Here is a 23,195-nt window from a genome sequence, read left to right as displayed (position 1 = left end):
GTCAGCGCCCGCTCGCATGCGCGATAAATAGAAATCGCTGCCTCACCCTCAACCCAACCCTCACCGTCCACTGCTTCTCCGGTTCTCTTCTCTTCTTCTTTCCCCCGGCACAAAGCACAATCCCCATCACCACCACACAGTTCCAACCCGCCTTTCCTCGTGGCCATGATCGCGGGATGGATCCCCCGGCCATCTTCTTTTCATGGTGCCGGCTTGTACGCTACCATATCCCTGAACAATCCAGTCGAGCTGTACATGTCCCTCCTGGTGGATCCCATCGAGAGCTAGCTGCTGCCTGCTTGCTCTCTCACCGTGACATGTAAAGCTTGCACCAACTTGCAGTGATCTCCCAACGGCGTACGAAAAGGCTGGCTTCTGCCTACAGTAGTTTTCCCTAAAAAAAACTTTGACCCAATTTCAGAGAGATCGAGAGAGAGACCACTGGGCCGTACCTCACTGACTTCAGGATTGGGCCTTGTGCCCTGATGCCCAGTTAGGTTATTATCAGGATGGCCCAAATCTTACTAAAATTTTACCGCGATCAGTACTGAAATAAAAATTCGCATTGCTATGCAAATTTATCTCTGACCAAAATTTCCAAGCAATGCAAATCTGAACTCAATTGTTTCTACAATTCCCTGTAAGCATTTATGTACCGCTAAAATTCAAATATGTGTGTTGACACGAAAACGTGCCGCGCCAAATACTGAGCACTGAACATGCTGCACGCAGGGGCGCCGCTACGCCAATCGGGCAGATCAGTATGCTGGACCGGTCAGACAACTCTCGTCGGGACAGCCCAACGAGGATCCAGCGAACACCCGCCTAGGAGGGACCCCGTCGGGGGCAAGCACACTTTGGGTTGTTCTAGAGTCGGCAATCCACCTAGAACGTCCTCAAACGCTGTTGAGGCGAAGGAAGAACAACAGGTACGGGATTGGAAGAGCTAGGGTTTGGAGAAGATAAAAATAATGAAAAATAATATATTGATATGTTTTTGATCGACAGGATACACTCAGTCGGCCGTGGCCCGTTATATTTATAGGGAGGGAAGGTCTTACCCCATTAAAAGTCGAATATTATACAAATCACGTGTCAAAATACAACTCCTAACTCATACTATATTGCCTAGATTCGGCGGGCCGGTCTAACTAGCCGGCCTGCCGAATCAGTCTGACCGGCATGATGTGGGTCAGGTTTCTCCAAAATCATAACTCTCTCATCCGAACTCCAGATCGGAAATTCTATATATGCATTTTGATCGTCTCGACGAGAGCTACGCAATGGTACGGTTAGGTAAAATTTGCATTTTAGCAAAGTCATCTAGACAAGTTTGACCGATTTCTGCACATCGGTCTGACCAGTCTGCACAGCCATACCAATTTTGGTCATCAACAATGTGGCTGCAATGTCTTATCATGCATTCATGCTCGTACATTGCTCACATCCCAAACAATGGATGGTCGAAGATTATCTTCTTCAGAATAAGCACAGGGCCAAATACCATTTGTAAATGCAAATTAGCACACACGTCTGAGGTCTATTCTTTTATCAGAAGTACTAGACTGCTGACACTAAATAATGTACTGCAGAACCTTGAGTGTCCGTATCAAGGAGGAAGTACATTATCTTACAAAGCTTGAAAGTTGAAACAACAACCACTTGCGTGTATTAGAAACAGTTTCGATACCACTTGACAATACACACATTCTGTGCGAGTTTTATTGATAAGTCTTCATCATGATATTTAGGTTTTCTTAAAATTACTGAAATGTTTCTTCAGTTTCCCCTGAGATATGCATCCTTGATTCCATGCAGCTTTGCAGCCACCTCCTGCATACTGATGCGTTCACTCGGGGATGGCTTTGTGCAACACAGCCCAATGTTTAGCACAGAAGTCAGACACTGGACAACTTTTTCATTGATGGCTGTTTGAGTGTCTTGACCAAGAATCAATTCTTGTAGGAGCTGGGAATCAACAATCTCCAATACACCATCAGGGAAGTTCATCTCTGTAAAACTCACAATACTCAGTCCGTCCTTGAACATGTCATCCGTTGGCCTCTTTCGAATGAATATTTCGAGGAGAACAAATCCAAAACTGTAAACATCTGCGGCCGTCGACACTTCACCACCCCCTGAATATTCTGTAGTTGGTATACAACAAAAGGAACGGAAGAAGGAATAGATAAAATAAAAATTGTCATTACCTGGCGCAACATATCCAATGGTTCCTTTTATTGCAATTGAAAAGGTTGAGTTTGAATCACTAATAGATAAAGCTGTTGTTGGGTCAACTTTGAACCTTGAAAGTCCAAAGTCTCCAACATGAGCCGTCATGTTCTCATCTAGAAGAATGTTGCTAGGCTTCAAATCACAATGAACCATACTCCCCTGGCTATTATGGTGGAGGTACTCCAATGCATCTTCTACATCCACGACAATGCTTAATCTTTCACCTAGCGTAATGTGGTTTAAGTTTGAAGAGTTTTCACCAACTCCATTTGAATATAGCACTTTGTGTAAGTCCCCTCTTGGCATGAATTCGTATATTAGAGCTTTGAAATCATTTCCTTCAGAATCAATACTTGAGAATACAGTAAGGATAGGAACTAGATTGCGGTGCCTCAAATTTCTCATAGCACTTCATTCTGCTATAAAGCTCTTTTGTGCTCCTCTTGTGTGTAGGCTGAAAACTTTGATAGCAACCACATTTCCATCTTGAAAACACTCACCTTTGTGTACAGAACAATATTTTCCACTGCCAATTAAATTGGATGCAGAGAACCCATCAGTCGCTCTGGCAAGAACATTATAGGAAACCTTGGGAAAGCTCCTACCAAAAGAAGGGATGGTCATAAATTTTCTCTTTTGTCTATTCTTGTACAATAGGGAGAGAACTGCAATGACCGCAACAAGTGACACCGTGCTGGCTAATGGGATCACTACTTTTAGCACGATCAATCCTTTTTTCTTAGTTGCAGAACTTGTATGTGTAATAGGACATGCTGGTAGGTGTAGCACTTGTGGCCCACTACAAAACCACTTATTTCCATCGATATTTATAGCAGTTGCGTTCCTGAATATACCATTTTCTGGGACTTCACCCTCAAGATGGTTGAAGGACAAATCTAGTTGCTCAAGAAATTGCAGATCACCAAAAGACTTTGGTATAGAACCTGATAATTGATAGCAAGACATATTGAGTACTTCCAAGTTGCGTATGTTACCGAATGATGCTGGAATGCTACCAACAAACAAATTCTGATCCAGCTCAATGTCTTCCAAACTTTCACAGTTGCCTAATGTGTCAGGGATAGTGCTGGAATGGGACCTGTAAACTCTGCAGTTTGTTTAGGGTTCCTAGCCCTTCTGGAATGGGACCTGTAAACTGATTTCCCTCCAATCCAAGAGCTATCAGGTTGCGAAGGTTTTCTATACCAGTAGGAAAATCCCCCGATATTTTGTTGCTTCCAAGAAGCAAGTACTGAAGCCACACAGAAAGGTTGCCAAAAGAAATTGGTATATTTCCTTCAAGCTGATTCGTCTGTAATGACAATATTTGTAACTTTGTGCAATTGAATAGGCTATACATGAAATCCCAGTCTTGCTTGTCATGTGCAAGGAATTGATTGTATTCAAGATTTAACAAGGACAGTTCCTTCAGTTTGCCAATAGAACTAGGGACCACCCCAGTGAAATTATTCTTTGACATGTCGAGCAAGAATAGCTTAGACGCATTTACCAATGAAATTGGGAAATGCCCTTTAATGAGGTTGTTATATAAACCGAACGTTTGTAGATTGGGTAATGAAGTACCAAGATTGGACGGCAACTCTCCATTAAGATAATTGGAGGCAAGATAGAGTCTTACAAGAGAAGATAAATTAAGGATGGCTGGTTGAAACCTTCCTAATAGCTTATTCCCCAAAGAGAGAAAGACTTGTAGCATTGGAAACTTCCCAATTTCACTTGGGATTTCTCCATCAATATTATTACTTCCGATATCGAGTCCAATTAAAGCCATAATATTAGAAATGGAAGGTGGAATTATTCCAGTAAGATTATTACGAGAAATCTCCAATTTCTCAAGGAGAGGAGGCAAATTAGCATATGTAGGCATTTGTCCCACGAGGCGATTGCCAGCCAGCCATATCCCCTTGAGACTAGAACAGTTTGTGAAATCAGGTATCTCCCATTGGAGTGCGTTATTACTCAAGTAGATATACCGGATGCGACACAAATGACCTAGAGGTGGAGGGATTTGTCCCATGAACCCATTGTTTGGGAGTAATAGATATCTTAAGAAAGTTAGATTTCCTATTGATGGAGAAATGTTCCCTACTAAGCCACGACCACTGAGGTTAAGGGTAGTGACACGATGTGGATTCTTCACACGGCACACACTACACCAAAACTGAATTACCTTGGCGGCCAGGATTTTTTTGGCGGCCAAGTTTGGACCGCCAAGAAATATGCTCTTATCTTGGCGGTGCTTATTAACAGCCAAGAAAATACTATTCCATGGCGGATATTTTAGGCAGCCAAGAAAATTTGTAGTTGCCTTGGCGGTTTTAGATGGCCGCCAAGGAAAGGGCGCATTTCCTTGGCTGTTTGGTCAAACCGCCAAGTTAAATGTTCATTTCCTTGGCTGTTTCGTCAAATCGCCAAGATAACTGCGCATTCCCTTGGCTGTTTTGTTACACCGCCAAGAAAAATATGCATTCTATACATAATATATTTTCTTGTAGCACATTTTAGATTGCAATAATTAAGGTCATATTTAGTTTTGTCAAAACAAAATATACCTTAGTTCTGCAATTATTATTTTAAAACTGACACGTGATGGATAAATAAACTTCCTGACAACGTGTGCACACATAGGTTCCGTACAACATATATCTGATCCTAAATTAGTACACATGTAATGTGAAAGGAGTATGCATAAGAGTTGTTTTACTCCTTATATCTACACATACACATTTATATTTGCAATCATGGAAATATTATGATGCTGGCTGGCCATTTAGGTTGTCATGGTATATGCTATCTAGCACCAATCGGCAAATGTTTGCAATCCCAGATGATCAACGCTAAATAAAAAAAAAGATGTGTAAGGGGAATGTGTCATTCCGATTAGATATTTGTACCATACTAGATATATGTGTCATTCCGAGTATACATGTAATTGATGGAAACAAGGGTTTGATCAATGGCAGGTCATGCATGGCCACCATTGCAGTACAAAAACAACAATCACGAACACTCAACAAAGTTTTTTATTGAAAACATCACCATGCCCACATGAAGCATGCACATGTTATTTATGAAACCATACATGACTAATGCAATTTTCAGAAACAAGAATTCGATGATGTTTAGTGATCATATCTGAAATTGTTGTTTGTGTATATGATTATATATATATCAACACAAACCGTGTGTGTATGATTTTTTTATTAGAATTAGTAAATTAAATAAACCAACTAGTGAAGCCGTGGTATCTATCAACACTAAGTTTTTATTTGAGCAATAATACCAGTTATAAACTAAACGAGATAATTTTCAGAGAGTGTCGGGCAGCGCGCGCAAGCCCAATCCCAAATCGCCATATCCCACGCACACATCTACTCCGCGCGCGAGAGAAAAACCCTAAACATCAGACCCCGCCCCCCCCCCCCCTCTTTTTCACGCGCGCCGCCCAGCTTCTCTCGCTCTCTCTCCTCTCATCGGGTGCCGTCTTCCTTGACAATCCTAGATCCACCTCCATCTCCTCCTCAGGTCGTTTACCCTAGGCCCCAAATCCACAACCACCAATGGCTGCCGGAGTGCCAGCGTGAGCCACAATCTGATGCTCGGGGCATGAGGAAGTGAGGACCGGCGGAGGCGCGGCATCTCTGACATGGATTCGTGAGCAGCAGGCGGCTGCAAAGGGCCGGATTCGCAAGCTGCTGGCCGGAATCACGAACTGCTGCTTGGAGTGGCGAGTTCCTGGAGATTTGGCATGCGGGGCGGAGGCTAACTCCGGTGATGTGGATTCGCAGGAAGGAGGGACCTTCTCCGGCGTCTTGGTGAGGGGAGTCTCCACCCCACCCCACTGTCGATTGCGCCTCCACCAATTCCTGCCCATCCCTTCAATTCCCGTCCATCCTTCTGCTGCAATCCAATCCAGGAACGAGTAGGATTTCCTGCAGGTAAGCTGCGTTCTATTTTCGACCCTCTGAAATCACATCCTTTTCCCCTCTTGAATCGAGTTGCTTCTTGCATCAATTAGGTCTGTAACATTTTCCCTTATCATTCTTTTTCCCCTGCAGTTCAACCAAGTTTTGCCCAAGTGACAGATTGCAATATTATTCATGTGTGTGGCTGGTAAGCTCCCAACAATCCTGTGAGGGGTTCAAGATCTGTGTTAGTTGTGATTGAAGTTCAGGGCAAAATTGGTTCTCTTATAATACATTGAAACTCATGGCTTGATAATGGCATCACAAATCCTCAAACCTCACAATGTTCAGATTTAACCATATCCCTGTAATTTTCTCATTTTGTCAATTTGTTTTGAACCCAAAACTGAAACTTAATTTGGAAATGTAGTAGCCAGGTTTTGAGATTAGATCTTTGTCTTTTGTACCATGAATTAGTTTTAATGATATCGTAAAAAACTAGTTTTACTCACATGATGTACTTAAATTTAAAGGAGCACTATTAGTAGTTAAAATTTGTATACCTGATAGTCTGAATGGTGAAACATCACATTCATAACAAGGCTAGGCTGATTTTCTCTTGCAATTATTTTCAGCTGTGAACTGCAGATCTGAGAAGGCAACCGTGTATTAGCTGTGCCGTGCATTTTGACTCGAAACAAAACTAGCGTGTTAGCAGTAAGTATTAGTTCTCCCTTTATTAGCTGTTTCTTGCAGTCATACTACTTGGCACTGCTTATTCTATTTTCCTTTTTTGTTTGCCTATTATGTTTGGTTTCTAGTTGTCAAATTGTTATGAAAGTGAAGTATATAATCTTGCTCATTTTTTAAAAAAAACAAAACATGGCAAACAGCGAATGGATGTATAATGGCTGGTCTCGTGGGCACTTGCTCAAGAGTGGATTGAAAACACAAATAATTTTTTAGATCGTGCATTCTCCATGTTGAGTTTGGTTGAAAATGACACCATTAAGTGCCCATGTGCCTTATGTCGAAACTATGTTAGGCACAAAAGATTTGATGTAGAGATCCACTTGTGTAAAAATGGACATCACATGGAGAGAGTCATGTTGAAGTTGGAAGTGATGAGAGTTCTTGTGAAGCTAATCATATGGATGATATGTTAGCTGACCTAGGTGTTTACCATGCACCAACAATTGATGAGGAGCCTATAGCCTCGGCACTTGCTTTTTATAGGATGGTTGCTAGTGCTGATCAACAAGTCCATGAGAACACAACTCACTCATCTCTTTCTGCTGTTGCACGTTTGCTAGCTTTGAAATCACAATATAATATGTCAGTTGCACACTTTGAAGCAAATCTAGAGTTAATCAGTGAACTTCTACCTCCTGAGTCTAAGATTCCTAAGGACTTCTACCAATCAAAGAAATTATTGGAGGGTTTAGGTATGCCATATGTGAAAATCGATGTGTGTTACAACAATTGCATGCTTTACTATAAAGGGAATGAAAATAAAGAAAAGTGTGATGTTTGTGGCACCTCACGCTATGAGGAAGGTAATAATAGAGTCCCGCGTAAAGTGTTGCGGTACCTTCCCATCAAAGATAGATTACAAAGACTATATGCTCATGAAAAGACAGCAAAGATGATGCAATCTCACAAGCAGTCCAGATCTGGCAAGATGAAGCACCCATGTGATGGGGAAGCATGGCAACAGTTTGACAAGGACTTCCCAGAATTCGGCGATGACCCTAGAAATGTGTGCCTTGCTGTGGCGACCGATGGTTTTACACCCTTCAGTATAAATGCAGCTCCGTATTCATGTTGGCCTGTTTTTGTTACTCCATTGAATCTTCCACCCGGTGTTATCATGAAGTCAGAGTACTTATTCCTTGCTCTTGTAGTCCCTGGTCCTGAGCATCCTGGAAAGAAACTAAACATACTAATGCAACCTTTAGTGGATGAACTACTAAGCTTGTGGGAGGGGGTTGATGAAACATGGGACGCTTCACGCAAGGACAAGTTTAAAATGCGAGCAGCTTATTTATGGTCAATACATGATTTTCCTGCCTATGGTAACTTTTCTGGATGGAGCACTCATGGTAGGCTTGCATGCCTAGTATGCTTGTGTGACAGTAACGCATTTAATTTACATAATGGTCGCAAAGCATGTTGGTTTGATTGCCATAGGCGCTTCTTACCTAGAGATCATGAATTCAGATCTCAAGCTAATGCATTTAGAAAGATCACGGTGGTGCATGAAGATCCTCCAAGATTACTAACAGGGGAGGAAGACCTAGCCCAAATTAACACATTGGTGGCTGATACAAAAAACTATGGTATGTTGCACAATTGGACCCATATTAGTTGCTTTTGGCAACTTCCATACTTCCATAAATTGTTGCTGCGCCACAACATTGATGTGATGCATAATGAGAAAAACTTGGGTGAAGCTATATGGAATACATGCTTCGACATACCTGACAAGACTAAAGATAATGCTAAGGCTCGAAAAGATTTAGCTCAAATCTGTAATCGTCCCTCGCAGCATTTGAAGCTAAAGCCTAATGGAAATTGGGATAAGCCTAGGGCCTCATTTTGTATTGATAAGAATGACAAGCCAACAATCCTTAAGTGGTTTCAAGAACTCAAGTTTCCTGACGGCTATGCAGCCAACATTAGAAGAGGGGTGAACTTGAATTCAAGGAAGATATTTGGGCTAAAGAGCCATGATTATCACATCTTCATGGAGCGATTACTTCCTGTTGCATTCCGAGGCTTCCTTCTAGAAAATGTATGGATGTGTTTGGCTAAGCTAAGCTTTTTCTACCGGCAGTTGTGTGCCAAAGAGTTGAGGAAAGATACAATATGCTCACTGGAACAGCAAGTTGCTGTTCTTCTTTGCAAAATGGAGAAGATATTTCCTCCAGGTTTCTTTAACCCTATGCAACATCTGATTGTTCGTCTTCCTTATGAGGCTAGACTTGGAGGTCCTGTCCAAGCTCGTTGGAACTATCCATTTAAAAGGTAAAAAAATAGAAGAAAATATTATTGTGCTTCCTTCTCTGATTATTTCCTTACTTCTTTTTATATCCTGTAGGAAAATCCAACAACTTAGGAAAAAAGTGCGAAATAGGGCTCGTGTTGAGGGTTGCATCGTCAAGGCTGAATTAGTTGAGGAGGCTACAAATAACCTAGCTCTTTATTTTAAGCCCCAAGTCCGATCAGTTAGAAACAAAATTCCTCGATATGATGATGGTGCTTCTACCTTTGAAAGTTCATGCAACCTTCAAATCTTTCAATACCCTGGTCAGTGCATTAGCCCTCGGGGTGTTCGTGCACTCTCACCAGAGGAGTATGAAGTTGTCTTTCTATATGTTTTGACAAACATACCGGAGATGGATGAACACTTCAAGTAATAAACATTTGTTCTGCAAGCTATAATATATTTTTTGTACATCAAGGTGGCACTATTCTGACTTAGTTTGTTTTTCTAGTAAATTTGAGAAGGAACAATGGAAGAGCAGAAATAGACCAACCCCTGACCAGCTAAGGGACTTAAGGTTAAATGGGTGGAAGACTGGCCGAGGAAAACGTGGACCTAGTTTTTTTGATTGGTTCAAAGAAGAAGTAATCTTACTAAAACCTCTTCATTAAGTAATGCAACAATTTGTTTCTAACTAAAACTAATATACCAAATTATCACTAATTTGCAGTGCATGCAGACAGCTGGAATTGATACTGCATTATGTCAGCTATCTTATGATTTTCGCAGAAGAGTATCCAGCTATGGATGCTATGATGTGAATGGATACAGGTTTCGTTCAAAGGAGCATGAGAGAATTAAATCAGGATTAGCAACAATTAATAGTGGTGTTTGTGTTTCTTGTTTTGATGATGATAATAATGAGATGGACTATTATGGTGTTATTAAGGACATCATCAAAATAAAATGGGAAGGGACTTTGCAACTAGAGATGGTTTTGTTTGATTGTGATTGGTTTGATCCGACACCTCGTGGAACTAGATATACTGAAAAGTTGGGACTGGTAGAGATTAAGCCTGCTGCTAAGCTTTCAGTTTTTGAACCATTTGTTTTGGCAAATCAAGTTAAACAAGTGTATTACTTACCTTATGCTTGTAAGAGTAGAGCAGATCTACGGGAGTGGTGGGTTACATATAAAGTTAGTCCACATGGCTATGTTTCCCAAGATGAAAATGATGCAAACCCTCCTGCTGGGACAGTACAAGAAGTGTCATTTTTTCAAGAGGAGGGATTGGAGGGCACATTTGTCATTGATTTGGACATTGAGCTAGATAATACTACTCCGGTTGTTTCAGATGAGATAACTGATCCTAAGGATTTGGAATTTTTATCCAAACTGCAAGCTGAAGGTGATGGTGAACAAGCATTGGACGGTGAAGAAACATATGAAGAAGATGAAGATGGTCAAGATGAAGAGGACCAAGATGACCTGCCTGAAAATCCAGATTATGATCCAAATGATTATTGACCATTTTTCCTTAACTTTGTAGTTGTACCTTCTATGCCAGTTCCTTTTAAGCCAGTGAATCCTGATGATTATGAAAGGGTGATCAAAGAAAATGAGCAGCTAAAACAAACTAATCAGATACTCCACGATGAAAATAATGTTAATTGTGCATTGATCATGCATCTTTATTTATAATCTTTTCAATTACATGCATCTTTATTTATAATGTCATCTTTGTAGCAGTGAACCTGTAGCAAAACTTTCAGGTTTATTTCCCTTGACTATTATATTATTATTTGGTTCTGGTATCCTAGAAGACTAGTTTTACTCAGATGTTGTCCTCAAATTTAAAGCAGCACTGTCAGTAGTTAAAATTTGTATAGTTGATGGTATGAATGGTGAAACACCACATGCCCAATAGACGAGGAGTGCCAGGATGACCTGCCTGCAGATCCAACTTCGTTTGGATGGTCATGTTATGTCCAGAAATTAAAGTGGATGTTGTTTACATCCCCATGCTCCATGTTTTTGTAATTAATATATAAAATATACTAACTGATTTGCTAATAATGCAGGAGATGCATGGCCTTCGACACAAAAAGCTTACGGGTACACAGGGTGCACGAAGGGGTGGGAGCAAACAAACAGGATTCAGCAATGATGGTTTTCAGTCCAACAGAAGCAAGGAAGATCATGCTGGGACATCTAAAAAGGGAAGTGCTGATGGTACTAAATCCAACAGAGTTAACACCAGAAGGGTTGCAGCCCTTGCTACAAGCTCTGAAAGGACCAGTGGTGGTAACTCGAAGACAGCTGCAGGTGATGCCAGCTTGGGTGGCAGTAATGATATTAACTCCACAATGCTAGCAGTTGAAGGTGACCACTCTGAAAGGACCAGTGCAAATGGTATTAACTGTGAAAGGGTTGCTAATGGTGTTAATTCTCAGCTGAATAGTGCTAGTGAGGGTGGTGAAAGGGTTGCTAATGGTGTTAATTCCCAGCTGAATAGTGCTAGTGAGGGTGGTAACTCTGAATTGAATATTGGATCCAAGCGGAGCCGTGAGGATGCACCAAAGAGAGGGAGGGCAAAGATGTCCCGTACAGAATTGAAAATGGCTCCACGCGGTGGGAAGGTGGAGCTAGAACCCAGAGGTGATCGGTAAGTGTATAATATGAGCTCATATCTGTACAGTACCATAGTTTTTTTATTCTGCTAATAATTGTAAACATAAAAGTCTTATTAACTTGTGAACTTATTTGTAACAATCAGTTCAAATATGTTAATTATAACCCTAAAGGCCTCAAGTACCCCTCACAACTGGGAGCCATTCTCAAACGCGAGTACCCAGGTATGATAAAGGTCTATGATGATCATGGCACAGTTGTTAAACATCAGCTAGCATTGTCTTGGAATGATTATTATTGGAAAAAGAACAAAAATGGAGTCTGTTATGCTAAAAGAGTGAAGTAGGAGTTCTGGGTAAGTATACTATCTAGCTCTAATTTTTGGTTCACATATCTTATCTGTTTGTCAAACTTAGCCTTGTCCTCGATGTGCAGAGTTTGTTTACAGTTAATCTGAAACATAGGGCTGCTGCTGCAAGAATATTAGATGCCTATCTAGTGAAAAGAGTAACTAATATGGTGTACCAACTTCGTTTGGATGCGGTGAAGGTGTACTTTAACAAAAGGAAAGAGGAATGTGATGACATACGAGCACACACCATTGAACTAACAGAAGAACAATACTTGGCTTCTCGGGTGGAGTGGTGTAATAAGGCAACTTGGGCATGGTTCTCTAAATACTGGGTTAGTGATGAGTACAAGAGAAAGAGACTGAAAGCCCAAGAGTCATGCATGAATTCTGAAGATACTGCTCAAAATAGAGGAGGTTCACAGAATTTTTCTGAGACACAACAACTCCTGGTACAAGAAATCCTTTTCTCTCGTAAGCCATTGAGCTCTACAAAGTTTCTCATGCACAATTTCTGGTTTCTGATCTTGTAGGAACACAATTTCGGTCCTGAGAAGGGTAGCACTCTAAACACATATGCTGTGATGAAATCTAGATACAAAACTGTAGACAGCACTGGTAGGAGTGGTCCAATACCCAGCCAGAAAGGGCAAAGATGCTTGGTATGTTTTGTTTTATTTATGTGATTACCTTGACTTCATTTCTAACATTGTTGTCAGTTTATCTCTAGTATATAGAAGACCATGTCATGATCAGTTTTATTTCTTAGAAAATTATCTTACATTCTGGTACTTCAAGACTTGCGTACAAATATTGTAGCTTGATCATGACAATATGTACCTTTTATTTTAGGATGACTACAAAGAACTAGCTGCAGACGAGAACTCTCAAGATTTTGATGGAAAGGCACTATACACCATGGGAGGTGGCATGAAGCATGGGCGTGTTCCAATTGGTGATGGTGCTGTGGATAAGGAAACTGTTCTAGTACATCGAAAGTCGGTGCCTTTTAAGCCAATCAATCCTGATGATTATGAAAGGGTGCTCAAAGAAAATGAGTAGCTGAAACAGACTAATGAGATACTCCTTGATGAAAATAGTGTCAATCGTGCATTGATCATGGTATTATTTCTTCCACTGCTTGCATCAAATTATGTGTCCTATGCATGAATCTTGATTTATATGCTTTTCAATTGCAGACAATGTATGCTGATTTTGGAAAAGAACCACTTGCAGAGCCGTTGTCCCGTCTAGCAAGTATTGATGCACGTCGTCACCAGGTTCAAAATTTAACTAAATATTTGTCTATCCAATTCATGTTTTGCATATGGAGGACATTTCTAGGAATTAATATTGTTTGGTGGCAGATTGCCAATATGAGTTGCAGCAGTGAAAAGGTGGCTTCCTGTTGATTAGAAATGCCAGTCTTAGATTAATTCCATGGTAAGGTAGCTATGATCAGTTTGACTTGGTTAATTCCCCTTAGTTTTGGTTGGCAAATACATTATAATTCTTGTGCCCGTCTCCTTAAACTTCAACTCTTGTGTTCAAATCGATTATAGCTAAGATCTATTGCTAGGCCCCTCAATTTTAGTTGTTATCTTTTCATTGATTGATCCAACTATTTTGAGCCAATAGAAAAAAGCAACCATTTTCAGTCAATAGAAAAAAAACATCTCTATTCTATCTATTTTTGCTGTTTTGGACAGTGGTCCTTTAGTTGCTGCCCCTTGTTTGGCTTGGAATTTGGCACTGCACCTGATACATGTTGGCTCTCACATGATACACACTTATTTTGCATGAAATAAAAATTTTGCAGACTACTGGATCGTCACATGGAGCCTCCCACTCAGTTGATGACAGGCATGAGAGTGACGACGATGACGACAGCTACCATGAAAGCAGCGAAGACGACGACGACGATGATGATGAAGATGATGCGTACTTAGAAGGAAATGTTGATGCCTACTCAGATTACATGAAAGGAGATGTTGATGGCAGGCAAATCATGGAAGGAAATGCTGATGATGAAGAAGCCGTCGAAGGCGATCCATGATAAGCATTGCATTGACATTGACTGTGATGTCAAGTCCCCAACTGAAGCCAGCAGCTCCTAGCTACTGACTGCAGGATGTGGTATTGACTTTTGTCTATTTTGGTAGAGTAACATATGACTCCTAGCTACTTACTGCAGGAGGTGTGTATTTTGTGCATATGGTGATGACATGTATGCATCAAACAGTATAGCCACTTAGATTATATGTAGGCTGCATGATGCATATGGCACACATGCATGTTTGCCTTACCTATGCAAGATGGACTTGTGATGAACAAATGGATGTTCCAATATGATGTGTATGTCGCTTCTAATATCATATAATCAAAATTGGACCTATTGAATTGTGGCTGTCAACCCATTATTTTGTTATATTATTCTGATTCTTTGAAAACATTTCCTTGGCCAATGTAACAATAGGTGAAACAGAATTAACTTGGCGGTGGCAGGGAGCCAAGAAATTAGAATAAACTTGGTGGCTACAACACCAAGTTAAACCATAATTCCTTGGCTATTAGCGTCCGCCAAGAAAATCAAATTACCTTGCGGCTAATGTCAGCCAAGGAAAGATATTCTCTTGGCGGAAAGTATTTGCCAAGAAAAGCAATTTACTTTGCGGTTTTTGACCGCCAAGGAATGTCATTTACTTGTCGGTTTATAGCCGCCATGGAAAATTATATCCTTGGCGGTCATAACATTTTCTTGGCTCAATGAAAGTTTTGCCGTCAACCACATTTGCTTGGCGGACAAACCGCCAAGGAAATGATCCTTGGCGGCCAGCTGCCAAGCAAATTGTGTTTCCCTGGCCCTCTATCCTTGGCGGAATTTGCTTGGCGGCCGGCCGCCAAGGATCATTTCCTTGGCAGTTTTTGTATTTTCCTTGGCGGTTTTCGACCGCCAAGGTAATTCCGTTCTGGTGTAGTGACAGGACCCCTTCCCAATTGCAGAAGTGAGTGCTGTCATTCCAGGACAACATGACTTGCTGTGGATCACGAGTGATTGCCTTCTTGAATTGAACCAATTAATGATAGCCGATCCGTCTCATTGCCATTAAAGGAGCCAAGGACAACATGTGCACTGCAAATAGTTAGAAGAAAGAGAAGCTGCCCAACTGTGATAGTCTCCATGGCAAGCAACCTAGCGCAAATTCAGAGCTTGATTATATGCGTAGATAAATACAAATGAATCATAAATTAATTAGACAGCCAGAAAGTTTTAGCAAAATCATTTTTGATACAGGAAGTACCTGAAGGATCTCCTCCAACTATCAGGGCTTCAAATATTCTTTCTGTTCCATCAGCAAGATTGTACAGAAGTGAAATTTCAACCTCTGAATGGTGAATATAAAAACTGCAGCCTTGAGTGACCTACTTGATATCTGGATATATGGAATTTCTTCAGAATCCTGCAATAACGTGAGTGCTAATCAGTTACTCCCTCCATTTTTTAATGTCACATTTGTTTTGTCCTAAGTCAGACTTGTCCAACTCTGACCGAATTGCTTTGTTATCTCTCCAATCACCCAAAGAGAACGTAAGGGAGACAAATCACAAAAGTGAATCATTCCTTATATTGATCAGAGCTGCGACTACATGTATATACATGTCAAATGTGTGGAATGTCACCCATTTGGGAGCATCCGAATGATTGTTTCTCATCAGCATTAGCAGCTCTATAGAGACATCATTAGTTGGCTAATTGATCACTAACCAACAGATTTAAAAAAAATTCATTTGTGTGCTTATCATACATGAATTTAGAATTAAAACAATGTACTAGACCAGTAATGAACTAATGATTCAAATACTATATTTCAACTCTAGATAACGAATTGTTTTGACAATTACTATAAGCCATATGCAAAATATCCCATCATTTTTTGAAAATTAGACCTCTACTATGGTGTAATGGCAAACTATATGAGCACAAACTTAATTTATTAATTCATTACGAATTTTACATTGGTTCTTATTAATTTTCAACAACATAGAATAGAATTACATGGATTCACAAGATCTAGATTAATTTCAACATGTTTATACAAATCACCAGGTCATAGGATGAAAATTATGTAATTTGGATGAATATTGGTTGAATTTGATGAGAAGATTATAATTCAAACAAGTAGAAATTTACATACTAGACAGGAGCTAGTATAAAATATATGCAGGACACACGTATTATTGGAATAGATTACAGCAAAGATCAGGGGTTAAATTCATATAAAGGCAAAGTAGCAACTAAAAAAACAGTTAAAACAGATGAAAAGAAGGTCTGGAGAGGAGTTTCCCGAGAAACAGATAATAGTGACACTCGACATTACTGCAAATTTACATTTCTGCAACATTACTTTTGCGACTCGTGTCCAAGGACACCTTCACAAGGACATGAATTATGTAATATTTTTATGAACAACTTTAAAAAATGGTCGTCGCACCATTCAGTACTCGCTGCAAAGTACATCACCTTTTTCTGGTACAAACCGTCGGACCAACTTCATTTGAGTTGTAGATTCGACAAAGCTTGGCGCTCAAAGTATGTATGTGAATTCACACCTTAGGATATAAGGTGATCCTTCACTGACTTATGTAAGTTCCACCTCGGCCGCTACTCAGCTTGAGGGGCTCGCCATGACCTTTGGCATCGCCACCTACAGCTACTTTGGCTCGAGGGGCTCAACGTGACCTTCAGTGTTGCCACCAACTTCGTCCTCGCTGCTACTTCAGCTCAAGGGGCGTGCCATGGCCTTCGGCTTCACCACCGACTTCACCCTCGTCACTACTTCAGCTCGAGGGGATCGCCGTGACCTTCGGCTTCAACACCGACTTCACCCTCATCGCTGCTTCTGCTTAAGGGGCTCACTGGCCCATCATTACGTTCAATGGCTCAAATTCTTGACAACCGCACCACCTTCGACCACTACTATAGCTACTTGAAATTCTACATCATCTACGCCAACTACTTCCATACATGCAAAGCTTATTATCTCACAACCACCAGCCAAGAAGGGTTGGGGGGCATATTGGAGGACCAATCCATCCTAGACAATGGAGTCTTGACCGGCGCTCGTGAGATAAAATGAGATAAGACATGAAGATGTTGTAGCACCTTCGGCTACGACTACTTCGACTACATCTGCTTTTGAAGATCTAAAGTTGGCACTTGTGTAAATCCAAATATGTGCATGCTCTTTTCTCCACGCCCTTTTTTCCCATTGGGTTTTTGGGCTGGAGTTTTTAGAGAGGCGCACATGTCAAGGTTCCAAAGGATATTCCTCGCAACCGAAGACTGGGGTGTAGATATGTGATGCCTCTTTTAACAGGAGCAGCTATTTGGTCTCGTTATGCCAGCCATGTTCGAATAGCCGAGGGCACTGTTGGGGGTGCACTTTAGGTTACCTAAGGCTAGAGACCCCCTATGTGTATAAATGAGGATAAGTTAGAAGTCTAGGGACTTAGTTGTAGTGATTAGGGACCTTGTTGTAAAATTTAGGGACGAATATGTAAAGCCCCACCAGTGGAATAAATATAAACTACCAACTCCTTCTTCGTATACATAGAGCCCTAGGTCTTGGAGGAGAGGACCATTGGCCATTTGCTCATTTGCTTATTTGTCTTGCTTTCTCTCTCTTTCTATCTCATCTCTCATTTGTTCGCGGTCCAACCCAATAGGTTTAGTCGTCCAATCCCAATACACGGTGTCCATAGTTAGTGTCTATCCTCACATGTTAGTAAGACACCAACTCTGTTAGTAAGACACCAACTCTAGAAACCACATCTCCAACCCATAGTTTCCTAACCAAGATATGCGTGGGCCCGTAGTAATTTCTCTCCCACCTTTCTATCATCTCCCGTCTCCTTCCATTCTTCTCTCCCTTCTCTCCCAGCATTGACTCTGAACCAACCACGCATGGGCGGTGGCGGCAGGCGGCGGGGCCTCTTTGTGCGTGACCTCGCCTCGGGGTGGGCGAAGGACTTAATTCGACAAGCAGGCCGACAGAGGCGGAGAGCTAGACGGGGCATGCAGTTGTGGCTGCAGCGGCAAACTCGCGTTGACAAGCAGGTGCGAATACCTCCAACGATGGGAGAACGCTGATTTGGGCAAAAAGTAGCTTGATCCTTTGGGAAAACAACTACGTACTTAGGCAAAATGAAGCTCAATCTTGATGGGGAAGGTGTCGATTTGAGTGGAGAAGAGGTCAATCATGGTAGAAAAAGTTAGCGATTCACGCGAGTATGAGCTGGATCTGCGAGCTGCTGCAGCAAGCCGTCATGCAGGTGCTTCACATCGGCGGGTCCATTTGAGGTTGCTTCGGGTGCAGCATATCCACGAGCTTGCCTTGTACTTTCAACCAAATCCCAATCTCACATCAAGTTTCCGTGGTTTGGATTGGACTAAGCAGCGCTGGGCAGCTCAAAAAATTTAATATTGCTCTCTCTATCTTCTTTGCTCTTTTAGATTTCACTACCGGAAACCGGATCTTTGCCGAGTGTCTGACGATTGCCGAGTGCACCATATCGGGCACTCGGCAAAGCAGCTCTTTGCTGAGTGCGCCAAGAACACTTGGCAGACAAAAAATACTCGGCAAAGCTTATCTTTGCCGAGTGTCGTAATAAACACTCGGCAAACAGTACTTTGCCGAGTGTTTGAAATTTAACACTCGGCAAACAAAACTTTGCCAAGTGCCTGAAATTTAACACTCAGGCAAATTACAAATTCAAAGTACATTTTGAAGCAGTAAATTAATTCAAATAAAAATATTTTCAACTACAAACATGTATAACTTCTCAAGATCTATAACTTTTATTTTGGTCATTTCTTCATTCGACAAAGCGATAGTAACATTGTTCATAAAACCTACATGTCTGATATAGTTTCATGAAACTAGAAGAGAGATGTATAGAATTTGTGAACAATGTTACTACCACTATATCGGATGAACAAACTAAAAGTTGTAGATCTCCAGAAGTTATAAAACTTTGTAGTTGAACACTTTTTAATTTTAATTAATTTTGCCAATAAAATTTGAATTTTTCAAACAACCTTGGATGGGGAAACAGCCAAACTGAGAGTTTTAGATCACAATAAGTTATGAAACTTTGCAGTTGACAACTTTTTATTTGAAATCTTCTTGTCAACGAAAACTATGTTTGAATTTCTCAAATTTGAAATTCAAATTTTGTAAAAAAACCTCCGATGGAGAAACTAACAAAATGAAAGTTGTACATCTTGAAAAGTTATGAAACTTTGTAATTGATAACATTTTATTTGAATTCATTTAGAGCCTCAAACAAACAATTCACACTTGGTTTAATATAATATGTGTGGAATCCAAACGGAATATAGATACAAGTGATAGTGTGGTGCAGTGGTAGAGGGGGTTACGCGCGAGAGGGAGGTCACCAGTTCCAATCCAGCCGGTCGCATGTGAATTTTGCGTGAAAATTACCGCGACTTGCCATGATGGGCGTCGAGTTTTTTTTCTGTTCACATGTTTTTTGCCGAGTGCTGGAATAGGCACTCGACAAAGAGCTCTTTGCCATCAAAAACTTTGCCGTATAAGCTATATCGTGGGTGGCACTCGGCAAAACCTTTACCGAGTATATTTAGAACTTTGCCGAGTGCCGTTGGCACTCAGTAAATAACTAGAATCCGGTAGTGTTTGGAGGCATTCACGGCCCTGCGGGCAACTCACCGGCGGTGAGTCGGTAGCTATACGCGGTGATGCAGTCAGTCCCCGACGAGCACGGCAATGAGCTATGACGGGTGGAAGCATTGGGCTTCCATGGCGCGCACTGCGCCGGGCTCCAGGCGGTGGAGCCTACAAAGCTTGTGGGGAAGAAACACGTGCAGTCCTAACGCACCGCGCACGGCCGTGTCTTCTCATTGGAGATTGTGCAGCACCGCTTTCTGTATGTGAAACGGTTTCTACATTTTTTCTGCTTTCTCCACATTAATTTGGTTGTCAAAGCAGATTTTTGCTTACGTGGCACTGCAATTAATTCTATAAACACTACCTGAGATGGAGGGTTGTGACTGCCCTTAGAATATATACAAAATAAAAGGAGTTCATAACTGTGCAGAGAAGACGACTTTGTGTTTATAGAACGGCGCCAGCAGTAGAGGATGGCGACGATGGCGATAGCAGATTGAGGACAATGGAGTCAACGGCGCCAGAAGTACAGCTTGGTGAAGCCAGACGCGAGGGGGCGCCAGTGAGCGAGTCTGCCGGACCAAAGCGGCGGCGGTGGTGACGGCGGGGGCGCTCGTGTGCGGATGAGATGCAATGCGGCTGTCGAGTCGGTCCGCGTGAGCCGGGTCACGCTTGTTAGAGGCGGAGAGCGCCGAGCCTGACTGCATGAGAGCCAAGCCTGAGAACCATTGCATCAGATACTTGCTTCGGGCACGCGGCGTTCATCCGAGATCAATGTTTTAAATTGCCGGCTAAGGCATTTAGCGATCTATGTCTAAAAACAGGCTATAGCCGGCTATAACGGGCTATAGCGACAGCTAAGAGCTAAGTTGTACATGAAAAATCTTAGCTAAATCTCTCTCAAACAGCTATAGGGGGAGATAGCGGAAGCTAAACCTTGTCCGAGATATAGGTCTGATATGCGGACCGTCCCCACTGAATTTTGTTTGCAGACAAATAAGGACGTGGCGTGCGATCGATGATTTGAGAAGGTTGCTGACTCACCCGAAGACTAGAATTGGTCCAGAACTCCAGATTTTTAATCTTGGCCTACGACGTGCCGTACAATGATTTGAAAATTTTGCCGGCTAGATGCTAACTCGACTAAAGATTTAGCTTTGTCAAGAATAAGATATATTCAATCTGAGCCATATATAGGCTTAGGATCGGATGGCCGAGCCGGTGCGATATAGGTAGCGGCGCGGCTGCTCCGTTGCGGTGCATCGCCGGAGTTCCCTTAGCAAAAAGCTACGCCGCACGGGAGGCTGCCGGAATTAGCGCAAAACGAAGAGAAGTGAGAGGGGAGTTGAGCGCACCAAGGTGGTGGCGGTCGGAGAGAGGAAGAGATAGATCGATCGCATCCTAAAAGGGCATGCATGACTGCTGTTTGCCTGTTTCAGCTCATATACCTCGCAGGTAGTTCCCAAAAATAATGTCTCTACAAGCATGTTTTGTTGTGGTGGCGTCATGCAGATTGTAGGCAGAAAGCTGATCGGAGCAAGACGAATCACATGAACTGAAAGCTTGTAAGGTTAGGAAAGATAGATGCATACTGCTAGGCGGTCGCTCGAAGCCGTGCAATGGCGACTGGGCGCGGAGGCACCGCAAAAAGCCGGTGACAGCGGCAGAGAACCATCAGAGATTGATCATCACCGCTCGATCGAGCTACCCATCTTCTTTTCTTCTCTATGCTGATTCACCTACTGTTTACTGATTATTAGCATTGATGTGTCTAGCTAACCTCCATGCTAATGAGCAGAGGAAATACTAGAACCACAATCAATATAGTACACCCAGTCAAAAGCTGCTTTCCTATTTTAATTTCTACCTGCTATAGCCGATGGTGCGGAGTGAGAGGGCTTACCATTAGATGATGAAAACGTCAGCCACCAGTGGACTTGACTGACCTAACTTAGAGAGGCTTACCTTTAGTCCATTAGATGATTAAAACGCCAGTCACCAGTGGACTTGACTGACATAACTGAGAGAGGCTTACCATTAGTCCATTAGATGATGAAAACGCCAGCCACCACTGGACTTGACTGACCTAACTCGACAAGTCTGAAACTAGAATAGCTTTAAAGAAGTTTTCTAGAAATAGCCCTGAAGCCAGGTGACAGAAAAGCTTGAATTCTCATGCCATGCAGAAGAGTATCAGTTAAGCAGCTTTCAAAAGTAGTACTGATATGCTTTTTTAAGTTGCTACTAGCTGCTTACACACAGCTAGAAAAATGGTCATTCGTCCATGCCTATTAGTACCGGACACATTTAAAACCGGTACTAAATTAAATGGCTCCCTGAGGCTATTTAGTATCGGTTCTAAATTTTGAAGCGCTCTGAGTCTATTTAGTACTGGGTCGTACCACCACCCGGTACTAAATATTGTGATTTAGTACCGGTTAGTGTTACGGCCCGGTGCAAAATAGCCTCGGATATTTAGTACAGTGGTACCAACCGGTACTAAATAATGGCATCTAGTACCTGGTGGTAGTACGAGTCGGTACTAAATGGTGCTCCATTAGTTACTTCACGAGGGAAGCATCTCCCTCCAAGTCAGAAGTGATGTGTAGGTGGGATGGTAATGAGGGCTCGCGCGAGGCTAGAGGTCGTGGATTCGAATATCGCGCATGTACATTTACACATCACGCGAGCGGGCCTCCTTTTATTTTTTTAGCACCAGTTGTTCAACCGGTACTAAAATGGCAAGCCATTTAGTACCAAAGAGTTGGTACCGGTTGGGAAACTGGTACTAAGTGGGGTTTCCCAACCGATACTAAAGCCACTTTCTCTGGTAGTGACAGACTTACACTCAGGACTACAAGGTAGTGTCAAAATCCTTATTAGCCCAACACCACAGGCAAGTTGGGTGCAGACACGACGAACTACTCGAAATTTTCACCAGTGACAAAATTTGGATCTTCCTCTATAATAGGAACAAAGGTGAGTACAAACATACTCAATAGGTATAAGAATACATGTATAAGGATAATTGAAGGAATAGACTGAGGTTTCATTTTGCATAAAGCCATCTTTTATGCACATGCAAGGTTTATCTAGTAACTTAATTTTATAAAACAAGTTGCTGCCAGAACGACAATAGTTATGAAAGAGTGGGACGATCCTACATAAAGGATCCAAATTTTAATTGCTACCGGACACCCCGTCCACAGTAACACATGGCACACTTGCCAAAATTTCCAAAATCAATACACACTTTACTCACACCAAAGAAATCTACCCAATTCCCAAAACTAGTCAAAGTGATTGTTGGTATTTTTGAACGTCATGAATAAATCCACAAATGCATGGATACCTCTGT

At 41.8% G+C, this 23,195-nt stretch overlaps 1 long non-coding RNA gene and 1 pseudogene across 2 annotated transcripts; one reads left to right on the top strand and one right to left on the bottom strand.

The window, feature by feature from the left end:
* Positions 1 to 1,778: 1,778 nt before the first annotated feature.
* LOC120643759 lies at positions 1,779 to 15,311 on the bottom strand (annotated as a pseudogene).
* On the top strand, positions 5,613 to 13,475 carry LOC120643760. 2 transcript variants are annotated; one of them, XR_005663164.1, is made up of 8 exons: positions 5,613 to 6,194; positions 6,315 to 6,369; positions 6,797 to 6,878; positions 11,230 to 12,134; positions 12,215 to 12,580; positions 12,662 to 12,790; positions 12,981 to 13,250; positions 13,328 to 13,475. It is a non-coding gene; the product is annotated as an uncharacterized LOC120643760 (long non-coding RNA). The 2 variants fall into 2 exon arrangements; XR_005663165.1 differs by having other exon boundaries at positions 5,614 to 6,071.
* Positions 15,312 to 23,195: the final 7,884 nt, after the last annotated feature.

Source organism: Panicum virgatum, chromosome 8K (genome assembly GCF_016808335.1).
Source record: "Panicum virgatum strain AP13 chromosome 8K, P.virgatum_v5, whole genome shotgun sequence".
In the NCBI taxonomy this organism is placed as follows: domain Eukaryota; kingdom Viridiplantae; phylum Streptophyta; class Magnoliopsida; order Poales; family Poaceae; genus Panicum; species Panicum virgatum.
This window is presented reverse-complemented; position numbering and strand designations above follow the sequence as displayed.